At 43.2% G+C, this 27,516-nt stretch overlaps 1 long non-coding RNA gene and 4 other non-coding genes across 7 annotated transcripts; 2 read left to right on the forward strand and 3 right to left on the reverse strand.

Annotated features, from left to right (window-relative positions):
* The first annotated feature begins 36 nt into the window (after nucleotides 1–36).
* On the forward strand, nucleotides 37–14,136 carry LOC104865800. Of its 3 annotated transcripts, none has more exons than XR_781267.2 (3): nucleotides 37–134; nucleotides 8,444–8,591; nucleotides 14,100–14,136. It is a non-coding gene; the product is annotated as an uncharacterized LOC104865800 (long non-coding RNA). The 3 variants fall into 3 exon arrangements; XR_781268.2 differs by having other exon boundaries at nucleotides 8,455–8,591; XR_781269.2 differs by having other exon boundaries at nucleotides 8,504–8,591.
* On the reverse strand, nucleotides 6,604–6,707 carry LOC117284102. Its single transcript, XR_004515173.1, has one exon. It is a non-coding gene; the product is annotated as a U6 spliceosomal RNA (small nuclear RNA).
* LOC117284066 lies at nucleotides 8,013–8,176 on the forward strand. The gene has a single exon (XR_004515153.1). It is a non-coding gene; the product is annotated as a U1 spliceosomal RNA (small nuclear RNA).
* An 11,229-nt stretch (nucleotides 14,137–25,365) lies between the features above and the next one.
* Nucleotides 25,366–25,437, reverse strand: Trnaq-cug. Its single transcript has one exon. It is a non-coding gene; the product is annotated as a tRNA-Gln (tRNA).
* Nucleotides 25,438–25,874: 437 nt separating this feature from the next.
* On the reverse strand, nucleotides 25,875–25,945 carry Trnag-ccc. Its single transcript has one exon. It is a non-coding gene; the product is annotated as a tRNA-Gly (tRNA).
* Nucleotides 25,946–27,516: the final 1,571 nt, after the last annotated feature.

The following is a 27,516-nucleotide window of genomic DNA, read 5'->3' on the forward strand; positions in this document are numbered from 1 at the left end:
TGTAAGACTCGTGTCTCACTTTTACTCCTGGAGCGTGAACAGCCAAGAGGCCTTCACGATGCTGGGCTCAGCAGCTCAGCGAGGCTCCAGGAGCTTGTCCGATAGCGAGAGTTACCCAGGAAGGAATACACCAGGTAAGTTGGCTAATAGACCTTTATTAGTCTGGCCAGACGGCACTCCCAAACCAAGTAGCTCAGAGAGGCGGCCAGCTAAGAAACAGAGGCCATTTTATATAGGGCTGAAAAGGGGGGTTTATACTTAAAACTTATAGGAAAAGGACAAAGGCAAAGAGTCAGTTGATCTGAGCTAGTGGTCGTCATGTACTAATGATCAGCAGAGTGATTATCCATTGTTCCATTTACAACCTAGATCATCATAAAGTTCAGAACATTCAGACTACAGGCATGCAAGGAGTGGTGTGACCTGCCTTGGGTCCCTGTGTTCACTATAGTTTTTACCTAGTTTCCTAGCTACTTTAAAACGGCCACCTAACAATTCACAATTAATCATTAGTTATCCTATAAGGGATGGGGGGGGAGCGACAGTCTCTAGGTTGTTTGCTAATCAAGATGGAGTCGCTCTGGTTCAGCCAGACTCCCACACCGGGGATCTAACTCAGGTCCTTGCACTTGCAGGGCAGTCGGCGGAACGGCTGAGCTAAATCCCAGGCCCATTTATATCTGATTCTGGGCTTTATTAATGGAACACATTGTAAAAGACAACAAGTTATTATAATATATAATCTTAATGTCATCACACAGAGTATCAGTTGTTTTATTTAGGTAATGTTAGGTAACCAACTTGTTAACCATTTAAATAAATTTCATCTTATCTGTTCATTATGAATCTTTGTAGCTAAATCTTTGAGCTTTTTTATGTCTTGTTTTATAGCTGGCCTATTATTTGTTAAATTGAAGCAGTATATATTTTTGACTCTCTCACAATCTTGGTGATGAAGTAATACCAAATAATCAATTGTCGCCCTATTATCTAAGATTGCCTGTCTTTGTTCTTGGAGTTCTTGATTAATTAGCGCCAGCGCGGCAGAGGTGGTATTTAACCCTTTAATTATTTTGTAAGCTAGTTTTTTAACTGCCTTTTTAGCATGTATTTTAATTGAGGGTAAACCTATCATAGAAATAATCATAGGAATAACTTCAGCATCTGTTAAAAGTCCCACATCATCATCACAGCCTGGTGAAGTATAGGGAGACCAGCGTTTTGTTTTGTTGGGTGGTGAGAGGTCTCTCCTGTCAGGTAAGACGATTGTTAATTTATTAAGATAACAGCGGGCTTCACTCAAGTTTGCTGGGATGTAATTGTAAGTTATTTTCTCACAAGTATAAAACCATCCCAGTGGCAGAGTAATATGGCATTTGTTGTAAGGAATCTTTTGTTTTTTAGAACACTTCATTATATTTGTTTTTTTAAGATTTAAACATTGGGAAGTATAACCTTTATATTTGGCACAGAGAGTCTTATTGGATATAGTTATTCGAGGGGTATATAGCTTAATAGCATTCTTTGGTTTGTAACATGTCACCTGTCCCCAATTGTAATTATCTAAATAACTGAGATTTATTTGTGGGAAATTTTTGAACATAGTATATGGTTTAATATTTTCAAGTGGGGTGCATATTGGAACCAAATAACTTTTAAGCACATAATGAAAATTTATATCAGCATTTAAACATATTTTAGACAAATTTAAGGATTTAGTTAGTTGTACCCAAACATTTTTAGTATGACCTAAGTCCTCTTTGGACAACGTTATTATTGTCCCAAGGGTAATCATCCAGATCATAATGAAGGTCCAGTTGAGCGGAGTTTTATTTTTATTTTTCTGGGTCTGTTGACGACGCTCCATTTTCCATGCGCCTCCGGGCTGTTGTCTGGTCTGGGCTTGAGGTGGTTGCAATGGATCCACGTCGGGTGTCCTGCAACCTTCACAGCCAGAGGAGTAGACAGGACAACTGGAAAAGGTCCCTTTTATCGTGGTTTCAAGTTGGAGTCAAACCTGTGAATATAAACCAGTTTTCCCGGCTTATAGGGCAGTGGCTGTAAAGGTTTCTCATGAGGAAGGGTCAGAGATCCTTTAACCTGGTCTTGTAGTTGAGACTGTATTTCATGTAAAGCTCTCAGAGACTTAAGCAACCTCAGATGAGAGAATTTCTCCTTTAATTCTATATCTATATGGGGAACCAAGGGGGGAGTATGTCCATAGATAATTTGGAAGGGGGACAGATTCAGAGGAGGCTTGGGAGTATATCGAATATGCAATAGAGCAAAAGGAAGAAGCTCTACCCAATTTAATTCAGTTTTTAGGCACAATTTAGTTAAAATCTCCTTTAGTGTTTTGTTAGCTCTTTTTATCTGTCTTGAACTTTGAGGTCTGTAAGCACAATGTAAATTTTATCTAATTCTAATGCTTAGGCTAATCAGTTTAGACACTCTAGCTGTGAAGGCTGGGCCATTGTTGGACCCCAGGGCTAAGGGCAAGCCAAATCGGGGAACTATCTCAGTCAGGAGCTTTTTTATTGTTATCTCAGCTGTTTTCTTTTTAGTAGGATATGTTTCTATCCACTCTGAGAATGTGTCTATGAAAACTAATAGATATTTGTAACTATATATGCCTAGTTTCATCTCGGTGAAGTCTAGTTTCCAGTGTTCTCCGGGAGTCAGTCCCTTATATTGGACCCCTGGGGGCCCAGTTATCCGATTCGCGTTTATCTTGAGGCAGGTGGGGCACCGTCTCACTTTGTCCGGGGCCTTCTGGGCTAATTTTCTGCTGACAAAGTGGGGCCGTAGTAGGGCCATCATTCTCTTGTTTCCTAGGTGGGTGGATTCATGGAGCTCATTTAGTAAAGTGTCAGCCACCGCAGCTGGCAGAACGATCTTTCCTTCATCTGTCGTCTACCATTCATGTTTTTCTTTGGTCTAGTGGTTCTTATTTATCTCCGTTATTTTTTCCTCTGTGTATTTAGGCCCCTCTGGGAGCACGGGTGTAGGTAGCAGCACCATTTGTTTTCCCACTGATTTTTGGGCAGCTTGTTTTGCTGCCTGGTCAGCTGCGTTGTTCCCGATCGCTTCAGGGCTGGAATTTCTTTGATGTCCACGGCAGTGAATAATGGCAACTTTCCTTGGCAGCCAAATGGCTTGCAGCAGAGCTAATATCTCAGCTTTGTTTTTAATTTTTTTTTTGTCTGATGTTAAAGGTCTTCTATTCTGGTAAATTTCTCCATGTACATGGGCAGTAGCAAAAGTATAATGACTGTCAGTGAAAATATTTATCTTTTTTCCTTTTTTTAATTCCAGAGCTTTAGTTAAAGCGATTAGTTCGGCCTTTTGTGCTGACGTCCCTTGAGGCAGCCCTTGTTCCCATATTATCTGTTGATCCTGATTGACTATTGCTGCTCCCGCATATTGCACATCTTTACGTAGGAAACTCCATCCATCAGTGTAGTATGTTGCCTCAGGTCGGGGGAGGGCCAGGTCCGTCAGATCTGGACATCCTCCCCGCAGATTTTCGAGAGTCTCAAGGCAGTCATGGATGGGCAGTTGATTATCTGATTCAGGGAGCAGGCTAGCAGGATTCAGGTTAGAGGTTGTGGCAAATTTAATGGGCGGCTGTTTTAACAAGAGTCCCTGGTATTGTAACAATCTAGCATTTGATAGCCATCTGTTTGGTGAGTTGTGCAACAGGGGCTCAATAGCATGAGGAGTGATCAGAGTTAGATCCTGGCCAAAAGTCAGTTTATCAGCTTCCCGAGTTAAAGCAGCAGCCGCAGCTATCGTCCTTAAACAGGACGGCCATCCTCTGGCCACTGGGTCAAGTCTTTTGGACAGATAGGCTATAGGTCGCTTCCAAGGCCCCAAAGACTGTGTGATCACTCCTTTTGTCACCCCGTTCCTCTCTGCCACATATAAGGTGAAAGGTTTATTGAAGTCAGGCAGGGCTAAGGCTGGCGCTGTGGTGAGCGCAGTCTTGAGCGTCTGGAATGCTTGCTGGCAAGCCTCTGTCCATTCAAGGGGTGTATTTCCCCCCGCCGTAGCCTCATGCAGGGGTTTGGCAATTTCAGCAAAGCGAGGTATCCAGATTCTGTAGTATCCTATGGCCCCCAGGAACTTATGTACTTGTTTCTTTGAGCTGGGCGTGGGGATCTGAAGGATCGCTGACACCCTGGATTTAGTTAACTTTCTTTTCCCTTTTTTAAGAACATAACCTAAGTAAGTTATCTTGGTTTTGCAGAGCTGGGCTTTTTTTCAGGACACTTGATATCCCAGACCTTGTAGGGCCTCCAGGAGTCCCTCGGTGGCTGTGAGGCATTTTTTTTTTCGGTCGTGGTCGCCACTAAGAGGTCGCCTACATACTGGAGAACAGTTGTATAGGGAAAAGCTTTTCTTTTCTCTTGTAGATCTCTGTTGAGAGCTTCCCCAAACAGTGTGGGGGAGTTTTTAAAGTCTTGTGGCAATCGAGTCCATGTCAATTGTCCAGTAGTTCCAGTGTTTGGGTCCGTCCATTCAAATGTAAAGAGCGGCTGGCTCACTGGTGCCAAGGGCAGGCTGAAAAATGTATCTCTGAGATCAAGAACTGAATATCATATATGCGCAGGCAGAATGAGGCTCAGCAGTGTGTAGGAGTTTGGTATCATCGGGTGGATGGTCTTCTGACTGTTTACTTCCACCCGGCTGTTTATTTCTCACAAGTCCTGTTCTGGAGAATTTTTTTTTTCTCCGATTAGTTTAAATTTTTCTTATTTTTCCATTTCATTTTTTTCCCTTCTGTATAAAACCCTCTTCTGCCATCATTATTATATTTGTTTTTGTTATTTTTTTAGTTATTTTATCTTTGGGTGGATCCCTATTTGTGAACACCTTTATTGTTATATTTATCAATTTTTTCTTATTTTTTCTTTCAAAGCCCTCAATTCTCTGTAATTTTTTTTCTGAATATCTGGGGTCGACTGAGTTATAAAAGCCAGATTAATTGTCTGCCTGTTCGCTGGAGCGTCTGGGTCAATTGGAGCGTACGTGCGGTAAGCCTCCAGTAAACGCTCCAGGAAAGCAGAGGGGGATTCCTCAGGCCCTTGTAGGACCTCGCTTACCTTGTTCAAATTGGTAGGCTTGCAAGTGGCTCCCCTAAGGCTGGCCAGGAGATGCTGACGGTAGTTGGGAAGAGCTTCCCTACCTCCGGTGGAATTCAATTCCCATTTGGGACGGGAGATGGGGAGTTGTGCTTCAACTCGGACCTGTTGTTGGTCGTCAATAAGCCCCTTAGTTCCCCCCAGCACTGACCGAATAGTGTGTCTTTTAATTCTTTCTCATTCCTCGGATGTGAACAGAGCTTGTAAAAGTTGCTGACAATTATCCCAGGTGGGGTCATGGGTATTAAACACAGACTCAAGGAGGGAGATTAGGGCTTGTGGCTTCTCAGAGCTCCTTTAATTCCATATTTATCTTCCTGCTCAGGGGAAAAAGCCAATTTAAAGTTAGTGAGAAAACAGTCCAATGGGGTATTTTTGGAGCTCGATCCTCCCATCTTGTTCCTAGGAATGAATGTAAAGTTAACACTCAACAGACAGGACACAGACAAGACACACAGGCGCCACACAAAAAGAACCTAGATTCCACCCGGAGTCCTCGTCAGGGCCGGGGTCAGGGGAGGCTTCCCGGCTCGTCAGCCACCTCTTATCCTGACATCACATGGTTGCAACCGATTCAAATCTTACCTCCGGAGGCTTTTCAGGTCTATGTCTGAGAATCTCCTGCTGGATACTCCCGGAGCATGAACAGCCAAGAGGCCTTCATGATGCTGGGCTCAGTAGCTCAGCGAGGCTCCAGGAGCTTGTCCTGCGACAGAGAATCTCGGCCGGATTTACAGTTCCCACCTGGGGATCTCGCTGGGGCCTCCAAGATGTAAGACTCGTGTCTCACTTTTACTCCTGGAGCGTGAACAGCCAAGAGGCCTTCACGATGCTGGGCTCAGCAGCTCAGCGAGGCTCCAGGAGCTTGTCCGATAGCGAGAGTCACCCAGGAAGGAACACACCAGGTAAGTTGGCTAATAGACCTTTATTAGTCTGGCCAGACGGCACTCCCAAGCCAAGTAGCTCAGAGAGGCGGCCAGCTAAGAAACAGAGGCCATTTTATATAGGGCTGAAAAGGGGGGTTTACACTTAAAACTTACAGGAAAAGGACAAAGGCAAAGAGTCAGTTGATCTGAGCTAGTGGTCGTCATGTACTAATGATCAGCAGAGTGATTATCCATTGTTCCATTTGCAACCTAGATCATCATAAAGTTCAGAACATTCAGACTACAGGCATGCAAGGAGTGGCGTGACCTGCCTTGGGTCTCTGTGTTCACTACAGTTTCTACCTAGTTTCCTAGCTACTTCAAAACAGCCACCTAACAATTCACAATTAATCATTAGTTATCCTATAAGGGATGGGGGGGGAGCGACAGTCTCAGGTCTGTTTGCTAATCAAGATGGAGTCGCTCTGGTTCAGCCAGACTCCCACACCGGGGATCTAACTCAGGTCCTTGCACTTGCAGGGCAGTCGGCGGAACGGCTGAGCTAAATCCCAGGCCCTGGCTCATATTTTTTTTAAAACATGGAACTCTTCATGAATTTGTGTGTCACCCTTGCGCAGGGGCTATGCTAATCTTTGTATCGTTCCAATTTTAACATATATGCCGCTGAAGCGAGCATGCTTCGCTAATATGGATCGAATAGAGGAACAACCTAGCAAGGGTATTGGGTGAGCATCGTTCATCATTAACTTTGGCTGATCTAACTGCTAACGGTAGGAAGAACAAAGGTGTTCCTGGAAAGGAATGGGAGTATGGGTCCAGATGTTCACACCTTCCACCCGTGTGGCTGATGCCTCCGCTGTGCTCCCTGGACCAGGTGGTGCTAATTATTGCATAATCTCCAACTGCTGTTGATCTGGAGGGAGGTTTTCGTGCCTGGTTTTCATCTAACTCGCCTGCAACCACAATTTGGATTTGTCTTCCTTTTGCATTGACTTTCTTCAGGGTCTAATCCTCCTCCATCTTCCTATTAATTTCTATCAATTTAGCTGTCTACAATAAAAGATAGGAGAGTCCTGATAAACTGATTTAGAATTACTGGCAAAACCAGGCTCAAAAGGACTCTGCCAAAAGTAGAAGACTCAGGAAATTTAGGAAAGGAGCCCTGAACTCTACGTTGAAGGATTTTTGAATGCTGATCAACTAAATGAGAACAGCCATTAGGCGTGACACTGCGGTAGCAAAGGTGTCAGCAGTCGTAGTTGAATTTTGGTAGACTTGAAGCCCTAACACTAACGCTAACCTCTGCTGGGCAGTATGTTATTGGGGGGGGGGAACCCCGCACGATTCACGCTATTTGATCGGCCGTCTCCAAAACACCAGTTAAGTCTCAGTCACTTGAGCATAGTCTCCAGTTTCGTAAATTCGCGTCGTTTTTCTTTTGGATCTTGGCCAGTTTCACACTGCGGGATTTGAAAGGAACCACCTTCCTTTGTAATCACTGTACGCATTCAAAGCCATTACTTCAAGAAGGGTGCACGAGCCTCAGCAGGCGGCCCAGACACACAGGGTAGGACCCTGCGCAGCTCGGGGAGCCAGGAGGGGAAGCCCGGAGCGCGGGTACCAGAGAGGGAGCGAGAGGAGACGTCACGGTCCGCTCCGACCGCGGATTGAGGGCGGGCGGGCGGACGGCGTGGGGGAGCGAGGAGCCGGCGTGGGCCGGAGGGAAGGGCGCTTGTGGGACGTCACGGGAGGGCGTCTCCCATGCAGATGAGGCAGCGCAGGGGCTGCTGGTTGTGTCCCTGGTGTTGAAAGGCGATAGCTTTCCCGTGCCGGAGAGGGAGCATAGGGCAGTTGGTGGCAGCCGAGTGCATGTGCCGCGTGGGCGAGCTAGGAGGTTCGGAGAGTGAGCGCGAAGGCAAGTGACCGTGACTTAAAAGTGAGGAGCGTGGAGGGCTCCTTTGGGGTGGCGAGCGAGCAACTCATACTTACCTGGCAGGGGAGATACCATGATCACGAAGGTGGTTTTCCCAGGGCGAGGCTTATCCATTGCACTCCGGATGTGCTGACCCCTGCGATTTCCCCAAATGTGGGAAACTCGACTGCATAATTTGTGGTAGTGGGGGACTGCGTTCGCGCTCTCCCCTGGGGTTGTCGTTTGAAAAGCAGATTTTTAAGTTTACTATTTCGCTGAGCTGTTCTTGCATTACTTTTCCCGTTTTACTGCTGTATTCAAGTCGTTTTAGTGATGTTAGAGTGTTTTGACTTTTTCAAATTTTACTCTGCAGAATTTTTCGGAATTTTTTTTTTTTTTTGCGTTAAGGAGCACAAGCAAGTGTGTTGGGTAATTTTGTTCGTTTCTGGTAAAAGAACTTTTACTGCCCTGCACTCCTGAGTAACGGTTACTGTATGTAGGTGGGCTTTAGTTTCTCAGGTTTCTAAGACGACAGGAGAGCTCTACTCTGTTCTGCGCAGAGACTGAATGCAGACAGCTGCCTGTGGAAGGATGAAGACCCTGCCTGCCATCGTTTCCCACCGTTTCCACCGTCTTCGCCAGTGTCCGGTAGGCGGCGCTTTGGTGGAGTTCCGGGCAGTCTCGGGACCAAGCCAACTACTCTTTAATGCAGTCCTAACTTTACTATTTGCTCCTTCAGCTCATAGAACAAAAAACTGCACTTAAAAATCATCAGCTTTTCTTCTACAAGGCTGTGAGTTCCGGCTCAGCGGTAGATAAAACACACGCAGCTTGTGTAGGGCATCGGCTTCACTAGCCACGTTAATGTTGCTCAGTCTCACAGCCGTTAAGTGGCATCGTGGTAAGTTTTTTTGAAAGACACATTATGGAGGGTGTATAACGTCCACGCGTACTTTTTAGGACTATCCTATTGATTTATCAATTTTCATTTTCTTATATTGTATCTTTAACAGAAAAATAAAACATCCATAAAATATTAAAAATTTAATGTGCAATGAGTGTTTAGAATAAACATTTTCAACATCAACTGTTTACCTGCTTACAAAATCTAGAATAGAACAGCAAAGATAAGTGGCTGTGTGAACTACAATGAAGATACAAACAATACCACAGAAATAATCTTTGCCTCAACGAGCACACCTAAGGCAGTCTTCACACATGACTGCAGCTCTCCATTCGCAAACCTCGCGTACACCGAAAGCACATGAGTTTTGCTGTCCTTTTTCGGCAGGTCATACTTGTCACTTCTCTTCCTGTTTTGTCAGGAGGTTCCAGTTATACATTGTGCCCTTAGGAAAATGAAGTATCATAAAGTAAAACATCAAATACGTAATGAGTATTTAGAATAAACATTTTCTACATCAACCGTTTGCTTACTAAAAAAGTCACAACAGAAAGGAATTCCTATGTGAACTACAATGACAATACAAATAAAACCACCACAAAAAGATCTTTGCTTGAATAAACACACATAAGAGTTTTCACACACGAAAACAGCAGGGCCCCATACAGGAGTGTCACTTACACTGATAGCACGTGTTTTGTTTTCCTGTCTCCTTTGGCAGGACACTGGACATCTTGCTGATCTTTCTCCTTTCTTAGAAGGGTCTTCTGATGTTCATCAGTCTGGTCCAGAATTCTTTTTTGGAGTTTTTTGGACAGATACATATTGTTCTTCCTCTGTTGTAATTGATCATTTATCAATTCCAGTCCCAATCATCTAAGAAAATTGCTCCTTATGTTTGCGTGTTATTTTCTTTGAAAACTATGATATTTATGCCTGACACGTTTAGGGTGGAGTAAAACAAAACCACTGGTCAGTGCTTTGTGTTTCGAGTGGCATCATAGTTGCAGCATGACCTGTCAACATCTACTTTGCCTTTCATTTTGTTGTAAAATGTGCCCATTTCTGGCTTCATAGCGAGGATTCAGTATCTTTTTTGTTTTGTTTTGTTTGTTTTTGGAGACTCAATATGCAGTTCAGGCTGACCTTGAACTCACAGGATCCTCCTGCCTCAGCCTCTTGGGTGCTGGGATTACAGGAATGCACACCACTTCCAGCTTCACTATCAATTTTATCATGGTGTAATATTGACAGTATCAATACTACACTTTTCTTCACTATATAGGAGGCCAATGTTATGTCTTTCTGCAATCCAATACTATACATTTCTCTTTTGTGAACTTGCAACATTTTTTTCAGGATTCTCTGCTTTGTTTTCAAAATAGTGCCTGTGCTAGTCAACTGGTGTTCTTTTAGCAAATATAATGTCAATGGGTAGCTAGTGAATCAATTGTCAAATATGATTTTTGGGTTACTGTTTTTGTTGTTTTCAGTACTGGGAATTTAACTCAGGACCTTGTGCTTGCCAGGCCCTATTTGGGTATATTGCTGGAAGTTCAACAACCATGAAATGATGCAAATTGTTCTTCTGTTGTCATGTATTTGGATGATGTATAAATTGCTTGACAATTTGAAACAAAGCTTTCAAAAATGAGTGAGCAGCCTCCGAATTGTCAAATTTTCTTTTTTCTTGGTGGGTCATTTTGTTTTCAAAACTTAGGCAATTGTGATGGAAGCCAAATCTCTTGAATGCCATTATTGTTCTATAAATCTCAATGCCACATCTGTCACTTCTCCATAAATCCTGTAGAGTCTCATGAGTAGAATGATAGTCTTGCTCATGAGATTTTTAGTTCAGATAGTGAGGTGTCATGATAAATATATTTTAAAGTATTACTATTGATGCATGTAGAATGTTTTACTTGTATTTCATCATTAGTGTACTTCAAAACATGTTACAATTTCCAACATTGAATTGCAGTGCTGGCCTTCTGTCCAATAAGTTTCACCCCTGGCAAGAACCTAATAACATTTTCTGACCTAGTTCTAATGTTGGATCAGTCAGGTGTAATGACTTTTGTAGCATTTTTGTTATTGGGTAGCCTGCTTCTAAAAGTGGCTCATCATCTAAACCGTATAAGGTTCTGGCTTGCTCGCCTCTCCCTCTGGAGTTAGATACTAGGTTCTTCTCATGCCTGTGGACCAGTGCTCTTCTATTTTGGGTACTGGGAATTGAACTCGGGTCTTCGTGTTTGTGTGGCAGGCAGCAGCACCACTGAGCTAAATTCCCGGCCCTGCTCTTCTTGTCTCATCTCAAACAAAGGATTGGACCAACGGAGAAAAAAGGACTGGCCAAGTTTATCTGAGAAAGTAAAGGTGAAGAGTAGGGGAGAAAGTGGCTCTGTAGAGGCTTGGGCCAAGTAGAGAAAAGAAGAGGGTAAAAGCAAAAATAAAAGTACACACTGTGTCTGGTAAACATAGCATTGGCTATCATGGAAAGTCATAATAGGAAGCTCCTTTGGGCATCTGACTCCTTTATGCTGTCCAAATCTGGAGGAAACCCACAAGAACTACATACGGGTTCTGAGAGGCGGTGCTAAAATCCTACACCACAGGCTGCGTTCAGGTCTAGGCCATCCTACTGAAAACCTGTTTGAGTTTTCAGGAGAAGTACATGTGCAGGGCTTTGGGAACTGTTCTGTGCATGTGTCTAGGATCTTGTAAGTAATAGGTCAAGCCTTCTTCCCTAGCCAGCTTTGCCACACCCTACTTTCCTATCTCATTTTGACTAATCAAACATTTATTTACGTTACTGTGTTTTTCCTCATCAGAATCAAGGTCTTCATTCTGCACTTCTCTGTCTGTCATATCTTGCTCTGTCAATGTCCCAGCTTCTTTGGCTCACATGATCCAAGTCATCGTTGGGAGCTGAATCACCCGATGACTCACTTTTAACCTCCTCCCAAAGTTGTAAGAGTGGATTTTCATGTGACATGGTATTGAGTTGGGCTAACTACAGAAAAAAAAAAAATCAAGAAATTATAAACACAAAAAAATATAACACGGAGCATAACGTGGGTAAAAATCACCCATGTATGCTTTGACACGCGTGCATGTATGCCTTGCTGTTTGTCATACCAAGTGGACGAACACACAGATTGCTTCCTGTATTCCCGTGGTGCAGCCACTGAGATGCACAGCTGACCACTGTTCCACTGAGGTACTTACTTTCATTAGAAAATTAGGGTAGGTGTCTGCTACCCGCCCATAGTGCCCATAGCATAGGGATGCTCTGTGATCCTCTCAGAAGTGTAAGATGGGGAAGAAGTCTTCTAGAGGAGCTGAGACCTGATTCTGCTGATTGTGTGAGTGCTTCCAGCAGGTAGCTTTTGTACCGAACTGCTGCCCTTTACATAGCTGCACTTGCCTCAAACATCCTTTAAGTGACAACTGCCTTGCCTGGAGTCTCAATGCCATATCACGCACCCTTGCCTTTGTAGATACCACTATTACCCCAAAGCCGTTCTTCACATTTTTGGTGATCCCTGCCTCTCTTCTTCCCTCCCCTCTTCTCTCCTCCTACTCCACTCACCTCCCCCAACCCCTTAGCCCTTTTGTCAGCAGCTCACTTTTTACCTACAGAATTGGAAAAACGTGCTCTCGGCCTCCAGTTTGTTTCTGGCCTGTGTCTCCAACTGCAAATTAGTAAGTTTTCTGAATACTGCTTCTTAGATGGCAGTGCGAATTGCCAGTAGCATTTCTTTCATCCATCTGTTTGTTTATTATTGTAGACACTCCATTCACAAAGCACATTAGTATTAAAACATAATAAATACAGGGCCAGGGATTTAGCTCAGTGGTTGCACCAGCTGCCTCATAAGTGCAAGGTCCCGAGTTCGATCTCTGGTACCAAAAAAGATAATAAATAAGAAGTGAAATCTGTAAAAACATATACCCACAAAAATAGATGACTTCTTAGCAGCTTTGTAACAGTCCCCAAACTGGAAGCAATTGAAATGCCCGTCAAGAGACAAATGGATAGACTGATACATTCATTCAGTGAAACATTGCTCTGCAATTCAAATAAGATTATAGACATATGCACCATATAGATGAGTCTCAGAAACATCACGGAAGGGGTACATGGTATGTGATTCCATTGAAGGCAGATTTCTAGAAGAGGCAAAAGTAATGCATAGTGACAGAAAGATCATGGGCTCCTTGGGAGAGGGAAAAATCAGAAGACTGACTGGAAAGGGGCACAAGAGGACATTTTGGAATAATACAGATGTACCTTTTCTTTCTTTTTTTTCTCATTAAGTTTACTGGTACATTTAAAGCAAACAGTACAGTTACATTCATCATTGGGATCTTGTACTTTTACATATGTCTTGGTTCTTATTTTTCCCCATAGCCCTGCTCTCCTTTCACCCCAGATGTACTTTTTCTTGAACCAGGCAGTGGCTCCAATGAACCCATTTGTCCAAAGTCACTGAGCTGGAAATAGACACATTGTAACATTTAAAAATTAGACCTTAAGAAGGTTGTTTGTGAATCAGGCACTGTGGCACACACCTGTCATCCAAACTACTCCAGAGGCTGAGGCAGGAGGATATTGAGGCCATCCAGGGCAATTAGGGAGACCCTGTGTGAAAAATTTTAGAAAAGACAAAAGGCTGTTGCTTAGTGGTACAAAGGCTTTCCTAGCATGTGTAAGGCCCTGGTTCCATGCATAATGCCCTTATCCTCTCTCCTCCTAAAAATATTGTGAAGACTAGAAAGAAAATCACTCAAAATCTTAATGTCATTAATTACTTTAAAATTTTGTGGCCCTTAAAGGGTTCTTTTTCAAAAGTAACTTTGAATGGAAGTTCAAGAATTTGTCCATTTTGTTTTTGTATCAGATCCTTATATATATATATGTATGTATATGCACTATTAAATTGAATGCTTTAAAAACAAATGACTCTAACCAATAAACTCAATAAAAAGAAAAAAATGCACCCCCCAAAAAAACCAAATGACTCTACAGTTTTGCGGGGGGGGGGGTTGAGACAGGGTCTCACTATGTAGTTCAGACTGCTCTGGAACTCACTGTGTAGTCCAGGCTGGTCTCAAACTCACAGTGATTCTCCTGCCTCAGCCTCCCGAGTGCTGGGATTACAGACGTGTGCCACCACACCTGGCGTGACTCTACAATTTTTAGATTATTTATTTATTTATTTGTTTTTGTCTTTATTTATTTATTGCAGGGTTTTGCAATGTAGCCCAGGCTGGCCTCAAACTCACAGCCAGTCTTCCTGCCTCACCCTCCCGAGTGCTGCGATCAGAGGCATGTGCTACCACACCTGACTTAATTTTATAACAGCACATTTAGGCTGGAAGAGCAGTGTTCAGCCCCCAGAAGGAAAACTCTCTCATACACACCCTTCTCTCATGGAGATACCAGAGGAAAGTGAGTGCTTATTTGTTTGTGTTATTTTTGAATTTAAAATGTTTTGAATTTACAATTTTTAATACATTTACACTTTCCTGTATTGAGTTGCATCTAATGAGAATGAATAACTCTTGCAAAAATGTAAATACTTTAAAAATAGGAAGAAAAGTATATAGAATATTTACAGTAGCTAATCACATAGATGAGACAATGGATGAGTTATTTTCTTCTTTATGCATTTTTTTATATTTCTAGATTTTTTTTGAAACAGTTTCATTATGTAGTTCAGGCTGGCCTCGAACATACTATGTATCCCAAGCTGGCATCAAACACATGGTGATCTTCCTGCCTCAGCTTCCTGAGCACTGGGATTATAGACATCTGTCACATGCCCAGCTCTACTTCTAAATTAAAAAAAAAAAAAAAAATCTGTAAGGAAGGAGTGTGGGGGAGGTGAGAGGAAATTGTCAATGGGAGGAAAGCCAGCTGGGGAGAGAAATGTGTTTACGTTGAAGATTTGTTGCGGTAAGGATATTGGGGATATTGGGGAGACGGGTGGACCCTTAGGCTATCTGGGACATTTCATGCCTGCCGTGTGATTCCTCATTTGGTGTTTCTTCAAACCAACAGGCAGAGTTACATTTCTTTTTAAGATTTTTAGCACTTGTGGATTTTTTCCTTGGGAGCAGCATCAACAGAGGTTATGAACATGTCAGGGAGCCAGGCTGCCCTAGATGCAAACCCTGTTGCAAATCTGGCGCTGCAGGCCGAGCAACCCTGCAGAGCTGACTTTAGCATCTCTGTGTCTTGGTTGCCGTGACACTGGCCTAGTGTGAGGATCAGAGGAGTAAACACAGGTACCACTCATGGGCTCTGCCTAGCACAGGATACTGGCATGTGCTCATCAACAGTTCTTATGTTTGGGGTACAGGATGGCATGGGGTGAAAACCAACATTCAGTTCCATCGTATTTTTCAGTGGCTGTGGATCTCCTAGAAGCAATACACTGAAGCTTTCCAGCTAGCTGTGATGCCCTCAAAGCCAGGACACCTCAGGAAAACCTCTCAATCTGCAACACATTTGAGAAGCTTCAGGAATGAGCTGGAGAACTCATTCTGTCTGGGAGGATCTGGGAACTTCAATTCATTTCAAGGAAATACTGATTCAAATGCTTGCTTCCGAACAGCTGCAATAGCCTCATAACAGTTTCACAGGAAAAGACATTTCCACACGCAGGGGAGAAAAATGTCCTCTCCTCACCCAAAGCTTTTCTGACATTAGCGGATATGAAGCAGGGCCAGTCACGGAGGAGCATGACACGACAGAAGTGGATGACCTTGGGCTGGGGTTAGCTCTGTGGCGCCAGGCCTGCCTGGCAAGTGCAAGGTCTTGAGTTCAATTCCTGGTACCAGGGGGGGAAAATGTGGACAATCTCCTGGTGAGAATTTGGGGAAACAGCAAGGCTGGCTTCACCCTCTTCTGTGTTTCCATCTTCAGGGATGAGGATGTTCCTTTCCTCTGGGTACAGAGGGAACCTCTCACTTGAAGATCTCAGGACCTGCTTCAGGGGAGAAAGGGGAAGGTGAGAGATCTTTTTGCTTCTGCTTTTGCTTTTTGCTCAGATTGCTTCAGCTCAAAATCTTCCCCCATCCCAGTGTCCTGTTTTGGGGTAGTGCACCCTGAGCCTTATCATACAGAATACAAAACTCAGAATCTTTAAAAAGTGATACAGAAGATAGTAGAGTGGAGAACAGCAGAGAAAGAGCCTCTCCAAGATTTTGTGTCCAGACACTGAAATATAGCAACATGAGGAAGAGAATAGGAGGGAAGGAGGGATCTTCAGCAAAGATCTGAAGTAAGAACTGAAGCTTGCAGGGGAAGTGAAGAGAGAAACCTCAGTGCAGAAGGAGGTGGCAAGTGGTGCTTTCTCTCTGAGCCCCGATTTGCTGTGTGGGAGGGCTTGAACCTGCAAATGCACAGTGACTACTGGCAACCCAAGATGCCTCCACAGAGAAATGGACCAGTGGAATGTACCAGTTGATGCAGCACACTGAAGTAGCTGCTAAGTTATTTGGGTTCAGATGTCCCCTAGGAGAGGGCAATTGGCTGGTAGCCAACTTGGAGAGAGGCCAACTGAGCTCAAAACTCAGAGTAGTTTTGGGCTGGCTCCATCTATCAGTTTCCAATGTCAGGGTGAGGTTCGATCAAGTTCAAGTTGGCAGGAGGCAAGTAGAGTATTGCAAGTTGAAAAAATTGGGTTCCAGCCTTATAGTCAGAAAACAGCTTGAATTTCAGGTTTGCTGAGTTTATTCACTACTGCAAGGTAAATCTACAACGGCCTGCTGAGATTACTCAACATGGATATGGGCTCTGTCTGCCCACTCTGTCTACTAGTAATAGCAGACACATGCCCTGAGGTGTACATTTTTGTTGTTGTTCTGTTCTATTGTTGTTTTTGTCTTTCTCTTTCCTTCCTGTCTTTTTGACTAGCTTACCAAAGTTTATGTAATCTTCCTTTGTCCTTCAGCCTTGCTTCTAATCCCTTCCTCTCTTCTACTTTTCTATTTTTCTCCCTAACCCCTTTTAAATTTTCTCCCCTGAGGATAAAATCACCAAATGGAGGGCATATTTACTGTATACTATTTTCTGGTTTCTCTTTTAGATTTTGTTGTATAACCACAAATACAGTTCATAGGGTAAAAGGTGATAAATTAATAGTTATCACAGTTTGTCAATTTCTAGGCTGTGTTGGATTCTATTGATATTGCCAATTGCCAACGTTAGCCAAGGTGACATAATCGTTCTAATAAGTTGTTTTTCCTGCTGTGCCAAGACTGAGATTGCCTGAGGGTCATAAACAATGCTATAGAACAGTGCCAAAGAACCAGGGGCTAGGCCAAATAGTCAGCACAAGTAGGGTCTTGCAACAAACAAAAAGCCCAAAAGCCAGTTACACCTGGAAGACATCTCTGAGAAGTAGTCCTCTCTAAAGGGTTCTAAATACTAGTAATGAAACTACCTACCATAAGCAATTCACAAGCATCAACACAGGAATTAAGTTTTAAAATACATAGAAAACGAGAAGATATTTAAGCAAGATGCAACACCAGACTTCCAGCTCGCCAAAGGCAAACCCAAGGGGCAATGAGGTGGAACAGTTTTAAAGCCACCCACCTGGACTCTCTGAAGTGGTAACAGCAGAAGCAACAAAGCAGATGCATGAGGCTCTAGAAAAAATCAAATCAGAAATAATTCCTCAGATAACTACAGACTCAGTGACCAGAATGAAGGATATGGTTAGTGATGCTAGAGCAGATACAAATTAAAAAAAAAAAATAGAGGAGCTTAGGAAAATGATGTAAACCGTGAATGCTTAACCTAAGAAAGAAATGGAATCCATGAAACAGACTGTAACATTTATCCAGGAAATTAAAAATTGCATTGAAAGTATATGTAGATGAATGAGCCGAGGTGAAGACAGAATATCAGATTTAGAAGACAGAACTGCTGTTAGTGATCATGAAAATAAAGATTTCTTAATAGTAGCAAGGAACCAAGAAAAATCAAGCCAACATTTGCTGGATGATGCAAAGAAGAAAAACATAAGATTGATCAGGGTCATTGAAAAAAACAGGAGATAATGCAAATGGCATTAAAAAAAAAACACACACACCTGTTCACAGAAGTAATGACAAGAACCAAGGATGTAGCTCAGCAGCATCAAGCATGCCTGGCAAGCACAAGGCCCTGAATTTTATTGCCAATAATAAAAATAAAAAAGTAATGGCAGAAAACTTCCCAAGCATGGGAAAAGAATTTGACATATAGATAATTGAGGCATATAGAATCCAATTAGCCATGCTCAAAAAAAAATCTATGCCAAGGAGTATAATAGTTAAGCTTCCAGAAATTCAACACAAGAACAGAATATTAAAAACTGTTAGAGGGCCAGGGATTTAGCTCAGTGGTTCTCCCACCTGCCTCACAAGCACAAGGTCCTGAGTTCAATCTCTAATACCAAAACTAAAAAAAATTAAAGGCTATTAGAGAAAAGAAACTAATTACCCAAAAGGAAAGATCATAGGAATCACAGCAGACTTTTCAACACAAAATCCTCAAGTCAAAGAGAGCTTGGAGTGAAGTATATAAAAGAAAATAACATCCAATCCAGATTGATGGACCCTGCAAAACTGTCTTTCAAAACTGATGGAGAAATAAGATACTTCCATGAGAAAGAAACCTGAGGAAATTCATGAATTCCAAAGCATCTCTCCAAAATGTTCTGAAGGACATGTTAGAAACAGATAATAAAGGCTACACCTCCATGAACCCCAACAGAGTAGATCTGCCGGGTGAGGCAAGTAACTAAATAGAGGGTGAAGAAAAAAAAAGAAAGAAAAGGAAAGGAAACCAACAACAAGAAGATAACATGACAAGGATAAGTCAATACATAGCAGTTATAACCATCAATATAAATGGTCTCAATTTTCCAGTCAAGCCAGGGATGATGTTCAGTGGCACAATTTCTACCTGGAAAGTGTGAGGCCTTGAGTTTGATTCCTGGCACACACACACAAGAAGTCAATTCTCCAATTAAAAGAAACAGACTGGCAGAATGGATCAAGTTAGCAAAATCCAACAAAGTGCTATATACCAGAAATATATTTAATTTATAGACTGAAGGTCAAAGGATGGAAACCAATGCTCTATGCAACAGGAACCCAGAAAAAAGCAGGGGTAACTATTTTATTTGCAGATGAAGTGGATTTCAAGCCAAGACTGACCAAGAGAGACAAATAAGGTCACTAAATCCTTCTTAAGGGAACAATGCAAGAGGAAGAGATAACAATCATAAATATATATATATATGTCAAATACCAGCATACCCAACTATATAAAACAAATATGAACCCACATGAAAAAATCAAATAAACACTAATACAATTGTAATGGGGAACCTCAACATCCCACTGTGCAAATAGATTAACTAGAGGGCTGGGGATTTAGCTCAGTGGCATCATGGCTGACTGGCAAGCACAAGGTTCTGAGTTCTATCCCTGGTAACACACACACACACACACACACACACTCTCTCTCACATAGATCAACGAGACAGAAATCAGCAACAAAAAATCAGAACCAAACCAAAGTTTTGAACAAACAGAGTTAGTAGATGTCTATAGAGTTTTCCACCTTACAACATCAGAATACACATTCTTCTCAGCTTTACACAAGACATTCTCCAAAAAAGACCACATACTAGCACATACTAGCTCCAAAAAATGCTTAATTAAATGCAAAGGAATTGAAATTATTCCATGCGTATTATCAGACCATAGCACAATAACATTGAAAAATCAATGAGAAAAAGAAACCACAAAAACTGCATAAACACATGGAAATCAAATATCCTGGGTCACAGATGAAATTAAAGAAAGAATTAGAGTCTATAATTAAACAATAATGCCGATACAACATACTAAAACATACCCGATGCAATAAAAGCCATCCTAAGAGGGAAATTTATAAAGGTGAATTCCCATATCAGAAAAACAGAGTGAACTCAGATAAGCAACCTAATGTTGAACCACATGCTTTTAGAAAAAGAAGAACAAGCCCAAAGCTCTCATGAGGGAGGAAATTATAAAGATCACAGCAGAAATTAATACAATAGAGACTAGAAAAATAAATTAAAAATCAATGAATTGAAGAGTCAGTTCTTTGAGAGATTAAATAAAATTGACAAACCCTTAACCAACCTTATAAAAAAAAGGAAATAAAAGACTTAAAATCATGAATTAGGATTGAAAAGGGTGAAATCATGACAGATTCTGCAGAAATCCAGATCTTCAATACCTACTTCAAGAACCTGCATTCTAATAAGATGGAAAACACAGAAGAAATGAACAGATTTCTAGATACATATGAACTACTACTGATGAACCAAGAAGTTATAAAAATTCAAAATAAACCAATATTAGTCAAAGAAATTAAAGATATAATTAAAAACCTACCAACAAAGAAAAGCCCAGGCCCTGACAGATTCACTATTGAATTCTACAAGAAATTTAGATAAGACCTATTGATACTACTTCTCAAACTCTTTAATGAAATTGGGAGGGAAGCGATACTCTCAAATTCATTCCTGGAAGCAAGCATTACCCTGATACCAAAACCAGAGAACAGCCAACCAAAAAAGAGAAAATATTTCCCTAATAAACATAGATGTAAAATTCCTCAGTAAGATACTGACAAACAAAATGAAGCAAATCATCAAGAAGATTATACATTATGAGCAAGTAGGATTCATCCCAGGGATACAGGGATTCCATATATGTGAATCAATAAATGTAATACCCTGTATTAAGGAGCCAAGGACAAAAATCACATGATCATCTCAATAGTTGCAGAGAAAGATTTGACAAAGTCCACACCCATTCATGATGAAAACCGTACAGAAAATTGCAATAGATGGTCTGTATCTCAAGCTGATGAAAGCCATCTATGAAAAACCAACAGCCAATATCATACTACATGGTCAAACCTGAAAGCTTTCACTCTAAAATCAGGAAGAAGACAAGGATGTCCACTATCAGCACTCCTATTCAATATAGTTCTGGAAACATTAGCCAGAGCAGTTAGACAAGAGAAAGAAATGAAAGGATGGAGATACTTCAAAGAGCTGGGATTAGAGGTTCCATTTGACCCAGTCATCCCTCTGCTGGGTGTCTTTCCAAAAGAATTAAAGGAATCATACCACAGTGATATATGTGCACCTATGTTTATAGCGGCACAGTTTGTAATAGCTCAAACTTGGAAATAGTCCATTTGCCCATCAGTTGGAAACTGGATAAAGAAGATGTGGTTTTTCTATAAAATGGAATATTACTCAGCCATAATGAGAAATTAGATTCATTCATAGGAAAATGGATACATATTGACGATACACTCCTAAGTGAAATAAATAAGTCACACATGTGTAAATACCGAATAATTTCTCTGGTGTGAAAAGCTATAATAGTGCATAAGATCCTAATGAGATAATTGACAATGTAAAATAGGAAGAAAAGGGCTAAAGGTGTAGAGAAAGTGGGAAGGGTAGGGGAAAGGTAATAAGGGAAAAGAAAAAATATGAGAAAATGAAAAAATGGAAATAAAGTGTTTGTAAATGGGGAGGGGAGGAGGGGGTGAAGGGAGGGCAGGGGCAAGGGGAAAAAATGAGAACCAAGACCTGTCATGTAGAGGTACAAGATCCCAATAATGAATGTAATTGTACTGCATACGTAAAATGTACCAATAAACTCAATAAAAGAACAAACAAAAAAAAGAAATAAAAAGAATAAGATATGTGGAAGATCAATGAGAAGAAAGAGGGCATGCAAGCTTGCTAACACATTTCAGGGAGAAGTAAAGGTAAGTTGTTTACCTGGACAAGTACCATGGAGGGTGCGAGACAGATGAATTCCGTGGAACTCTAATTGCTTGTGCCCATGTCTGAATTAATATAGCCAAGGTGTGCCAGTCATTTGGACCTCTATGTTGAAAGAGACACGAACCCCATGAACTCCCTGGCACTCCAGTTTTTTGTTTGTTTGTTTGTTGTTGTTTTTTATACTGGGGATCGAACTCAGGTCCTTGAGCTTGCAAGGCAGGTGACAGAACCACTGAGCTAAACCCCAGTGGCCCTCCAGATCTTAACTTGTTTCTGTGCCTGTTTATTTTTTATTCTTATCACCCCTTGGTCAGGTTCGAGCTCCAAGAATAGGAAAGGAAGAATATAAACTATTGTTATTCACAGATGACGTGATACTTGTCATGTCAAGTATGGGCCATGAGGGGTGAGGTCCCCAGGACAGAGAAAGCATGAAGAGCCGACATCAGTAACAACAGCCAGAGAGCAGCTTGTCTTTATTCCTTGGCCGTAAATTGGCCATTATCAAGTTTTATATCATCGTGTCCTTCTATGACCATGTCACACATCCATGATTTCCTATGTTAAATTACTTTTACATAAGTGTGTTCTGCTGTGCACATGTGCTAAATGATAGGCAATAGCCTTACAGGGTCCTCAGATGTCCTGAATTTTGAATCAACCCAAAGTACTTCCCCACAATACTCTACATGGAAGACCTCAAACTCCACCAAAATACTTCTAGGCATCTTTAACAAATGGCGCTGGAAAAGCTGGCTTTCCACATGCTGAAGATTAAAACTAGACCCATCATCTTTCCCCATGCTCTAAACTAAAATTGAAATGGGTCAAAGATCTAAATTTTAAACCAGAAATGCTTAAACCAGCTGGAAGATAGAATAGAATTCTTGAAGACATAGGGGTAGGCAAAGACTTTATGAATAAAACCTTGATTACACAGGAAATATCACAAATAATTGACAATTGGGATCTCATCTTGTTGAAAAGCTTTTGTGCAGCAAAAGAAAACACCCATAGAGCAAAGACACAGCCCGCAGTGTGGGAAAATATTTTTAAGCCATTCCTCAGACAAAGGATTAATATCTAGAATATATAAAGAACAAAAAAATAAGACCCCCCCCTTTTTTTTTTTGCTTTTTTTGAGAGAGGGTCTCACTATGTAGTTGAGACTGACCTGGAACGTAGCCCAGGCTGGTCTTGAACTCACAGCGATCCTCCTGCCTCAGCTTCCCAAGTGCTGGGATTATAGGCATGCGCCACCATGCCTGGTTTAAGACCCCTAATTTTAAAGATCTAATCAAAAAATGAGAGCCGGGGGTGGTGGTGCATGCCTATAATCCCAGCACTTGGGAGGCTGAGGCAGGAGGTCACTGTGAGTTCGAGACTAGCCTGGGCTACATAGTGAGTTCCAGGTCAGTCTCAGCTACATAGTGAGACCCTGTCTCAAAAAAAAGGGGGGGGGGATCTGAAATGAAGATACTTCTCAGATGAAGAAGTAGAAATGCCAGATAAATATATAAAAATTTTTCAATTTCACTGTTCATTTGAGAGATGCAAATTAAAGCTGAGATTCCAGCTCACTCCAGAAAGAATAGCTGCTATGAAGAAATCCACCAATAACAAATACTGCAGGGGCTGTGGCGAGAAAGGAATCCTTCTCCACTGTTGGTGGGAGTGCAGACTGGTGCAACCGCTGTGAAAATCAGCTTCGAGATTCCTCAAAAACCTAAAACTAGAAGTTCCACCTGAGCCAGCTATTCCCCTTCCTGAAAGAATTAAAAGCACCCTACCACAGGCACACCCATGTTTGTAACCTTGTAACATGTAGCAGCATTGTTTGTAACAGCTAAACCTTGGAAACAGCCCAAATACCCGTTAACCAAGGAATGGATAAAGATGTGAGGTCTGTTTTATACAATGGAGTACTACTCTGCCATAATGAAGGGTAAGTCTGAGATATTGCTAGCTTATTGGAGGCACCTTGAGACCATATTCCTAAGGGAAATAAATAGGACACAAATGTTTAAATACCTCATTATTTCTGTGGTGTGAGAAACCGAAAGTGTAAATAAGGGTCAGAATAGATGACACATATTGGAAAATGTGAAGAAAATGTTCAAACGTGAGGGGAAGGAAGGAAGAGATAAGAAAAAAAGAACAGAAGGAAGACTTGGAAGCAAAGCTTTTGTAAATAAGGAGGGGAAGAAGGGGTTGAAGGGAGGGGAGGGAAAGGTGGGGGAAAGCAAGATATACCATGTTCAGCTGCAAATTCCCTGTGATGAATGCTATCATAACGTACCAACAAATTTAAAAAGAAAAGAATATAAAAGTACAATTGCACAATTAGAATTCCATGAATAAAGAGCCAGTTTCTCGCTCAGAAGTATCATTCATTAGAGTCACAGAAAAATAAATTTTTCCATATATGTTATTGAGGTAAATTCACGTCACATAATGATAATGAGATGCAGTATAATACTGCTACTCTTATTATTTGCCTATGACATTTTTATTTTTTCATACAATAAAAATGTAACCATTTCAAAAACGAGTGATACATATGGCTATGAAAAATTTAAATGCAAAGTACAAGGGATAAAGTTTAAAATGTTCATATGGCCCAGAGTGGTGGCGCATGCCTGTAATCCAGAACTCCGGAGGCTGAGGCAGGAGGATTGTCGAGACTTTGAATCCAACTGGAAATACACGGTGATTTCAGCCTCAATTTAAAAAGAGGACAGAAAGAGAAGAAGGCGCTCTAACTTCTAAAATACAAACACTGGGAGGTCCTATAAAATATAAACACTGGGAGATGTGAGAGATTTGAGCCAGCTCCTGGGGTCCCTGGATCCCCCAAACACACGCGGCCTCTGCCCGGAGCCGACTGCGGCTGCGCTCGAGTCTCATCCCCGGGACCCCGGCCGCTCCGCTTTCTGCAGCGCTCCGGGCGAAAATCCCGGTCCCGGAGCCGCTTCCCGAGCTGCTCACGGGCGGCCGGCAGCTTCCGTGTGGACACCTGGAGCTGGGGATCGGGATCGAAACCCGAAGACAGAACACGGCGAGGCACCCGATGGGACACAGAACCCCGAATTTAGGGCTCCACCCCCGGGGAAACCGAGACGGCGTGACCCCGGGATGAGCGCACCGCCTCGGATCTCTCCGATTCTTGCTTTCCTCACCCGCGGGCGGCGCCCAGGCGTTGAGGCGCAGCATCGAGTGGGCGCTGCGTTTCCGTGCAGGACACGTCACGCGGAGGCCCGAGGGACACCTGAGGAGAGGGGGGCGCGGGCAGAGGGCCTGTGCCCATCGGGGACTGGGTCCGGACCTCAGAGCCCAAGGCGAGGTGAGGTGGCCCGCGAGGGAAACCCAACCGCGCGGATGCAGACTCACCAGAACCGGGTTCCCCGTCGCGGACGCCAGAGAAGACAGGGCCCAGCACAAATCTTATCCCCGTTCCTGTCCCAAGCTTCCTGTCCCCTAAAGAAGTGGGGGCAGAAACAAAGTCACTTTTTTACTTTTCTAACCTCCACAGACCCTCAAATCCTCAGTTGTCCAACATCCTAGGGGACATCGGTCCTCAGAGGAGGTCAGAGCCAGGTACCTCCATGAGAGAGTCAAGGAAAACTGTGCTCAGCCCAACTAAACAGAAAGGTTCCACCGAGATTTGAACTCGGATTGCTGGATTCAGAGTCCAGAGTGCTCACCATTACACCATAGAACCCACACAATATCATGATACTTCAATGTGGACCAGGAAAACTGTTGCACCACCCAGCGTGCACACTGGTTAACCCCAGGGATATCATTTAACTTCACAAAATGAGGTCACATCCACTTGGGACCAGAGTGGGGGAGGGTGCTACAACCATTCAGTACAAACCTCACACTTCCCTGTCCAGAAACTTTGGCCAGCAACAGTGTCATGTCTCATTTCCTGCTCTTCACACTTAGCCCACAGCCCACAGAGGCCTCACGATTCTCAGGGCACAACTTTCTCAGGCCTGGCTTTCTCCAACACATAGCATCTACATTCCTTGCACCCTACCTGTACAGTGGAAAGATCCCCCAGCAGGTGGCGATCCCAGAAAAGATCATGGTTCAATTGGAAGGACAGCACCAAGGGCAAAGGCATGGGCACAAAAGGAGAGAAAAGACAGCTGCATTGGCCGGGAATCGAACCCGGGTCTCCCGCATGGGAGGCGAGAATTCTACCACTGAACCACCAATGCCAACTGAGCTTCAAAAATGGCCTTAGGCTGATGAATAAGACGAAAAGCACTGCTGCACTGCCCCAAAAACATTTTCCTATGCTTTTTGGCCAGACACAGAAAAAGAGCATAGTCACACCACTACATACATAGCACATTTCACCCAACGGGACACCCTTGTGGCTTCAAAGAAAACGATCCGCTTTGGAAAGGCCTCCCCCTCAAGGAGGCTGCAGACACCAGGGCACCCTGCCTTCCTCAGGAAACATCACACAAGGATGCAGTTTCTGCTCCCTCCACCTCTACCTAGACACAACCTGTGGATATGCCATCCCTCTCGCCCTGAGGCTCATAAGGGTATTCTCTCTCTCTCTCTCTCTCTTCTCTTGTTGGGGCCCCAGACCTTTCCGTCCCAGCCTTGAGACCAGACCAACACTAGACTTTGGCCAAATGGGTCTTCAGAACCTGGACAACCTACCAGAGGCTGCACTGATGGCAATGTGCCTGCTTCCCATACAAGATTTAGGTGATAATGGTGATTCTCTCTTCCTGTACCTCTTCCGCGTCGCTGCAAAAGGCCAACAAAATGCTCCACCCACAGTATCTGATACAATTTATGAAGAACTGCACTCAAATGGAAGTAGTCCAATACCCAACTCACAGTGACTTCCTTCCAAAGAGACAGCACGGGTGTGGGGTAAAACCAGGAATTTCCCTGGAGACAAACATGGCAACCAGGCAGCTCATCAGGATCCTCCTCTTGCACGATGATAAATCATGTCGATAGCAGGTGTCTGTCATTCTCTGTGATGACAATGACACCCGCCACCCCACACCCAACCATCCCGTTCCAACAACGAGAACACAGTCAGACAACCCATAACTGTAGTCAAAGACAATGGTTGGCTGTGGAATAGCATTGCTTACACACGTGCGTGCGCACACACACAGTATTTATTTATATTTATATATTAGATGATATTACAAACAACAAGATGTTGAGTCTGGCGAATTGCAGTTATAGCCCGGTGGGGGCAAATCAGCGAGTTGGCCAGATCCTGTACATTAAAAGAGGACATGGAGCAGGAGCTCAGGGAGTGAGAGCCCGGGATCCAGTTCCCCCAGTGTGAACTCTCGCCTCGTCCCATTCCTCCTTCGTACTAAAACGTCCCACAAGGGTTGGCAACGTCTGTGCCGGGAAGGCGGGGACACCAAGCGGCAGTCCGAAGGTGGCACCTGACTTTGTGGGTGTCGCGTGAGGCCGAGACGCGGGAGCAGGAGTCACCTGGAAGTCTCCGGCCCGAGAGCCCGGCGGCGTTTCGGTTCTTCCTCCTGAGACTCCGGACCCTCCCGACATTGCGCAGCGAATCGTGGGCGGAGAGCGAGCGCACTGACCCGGAGACTGGGGCTGGGGTGGGGGGAGAAAAGGAGACAGCGGGGGCCGAGACTCCGGCGCGATTTGGCTTCCAAACGTGGTGGCCGCGGCCCCAGCGCAGAGCACTAACCACGCCACGGCCACGGCGAGCCGCGCAGGAGGCGCCCATCTCGGACGCCAGCCTGTTAGCGGACGGCGTGCGCGGTGGGAGAGGCTG

This window comes from Fukomys damarensis, unplaced genomic scaffold (genome assembly GCF_012274545.1).
Source record: "Fukomys damarensis isolate Sample0158 unplaced genomic scaffold, DMR_v1.0_HiC HiC_scaffold_33, whole genome shotgun sequence".
Taxonomy (NCBI): Eukaryota; Metazoa; Chordata; class Mammalia; order Rodentia; family Bathyergidae; genus Fukomys; species Fukomys damarensis.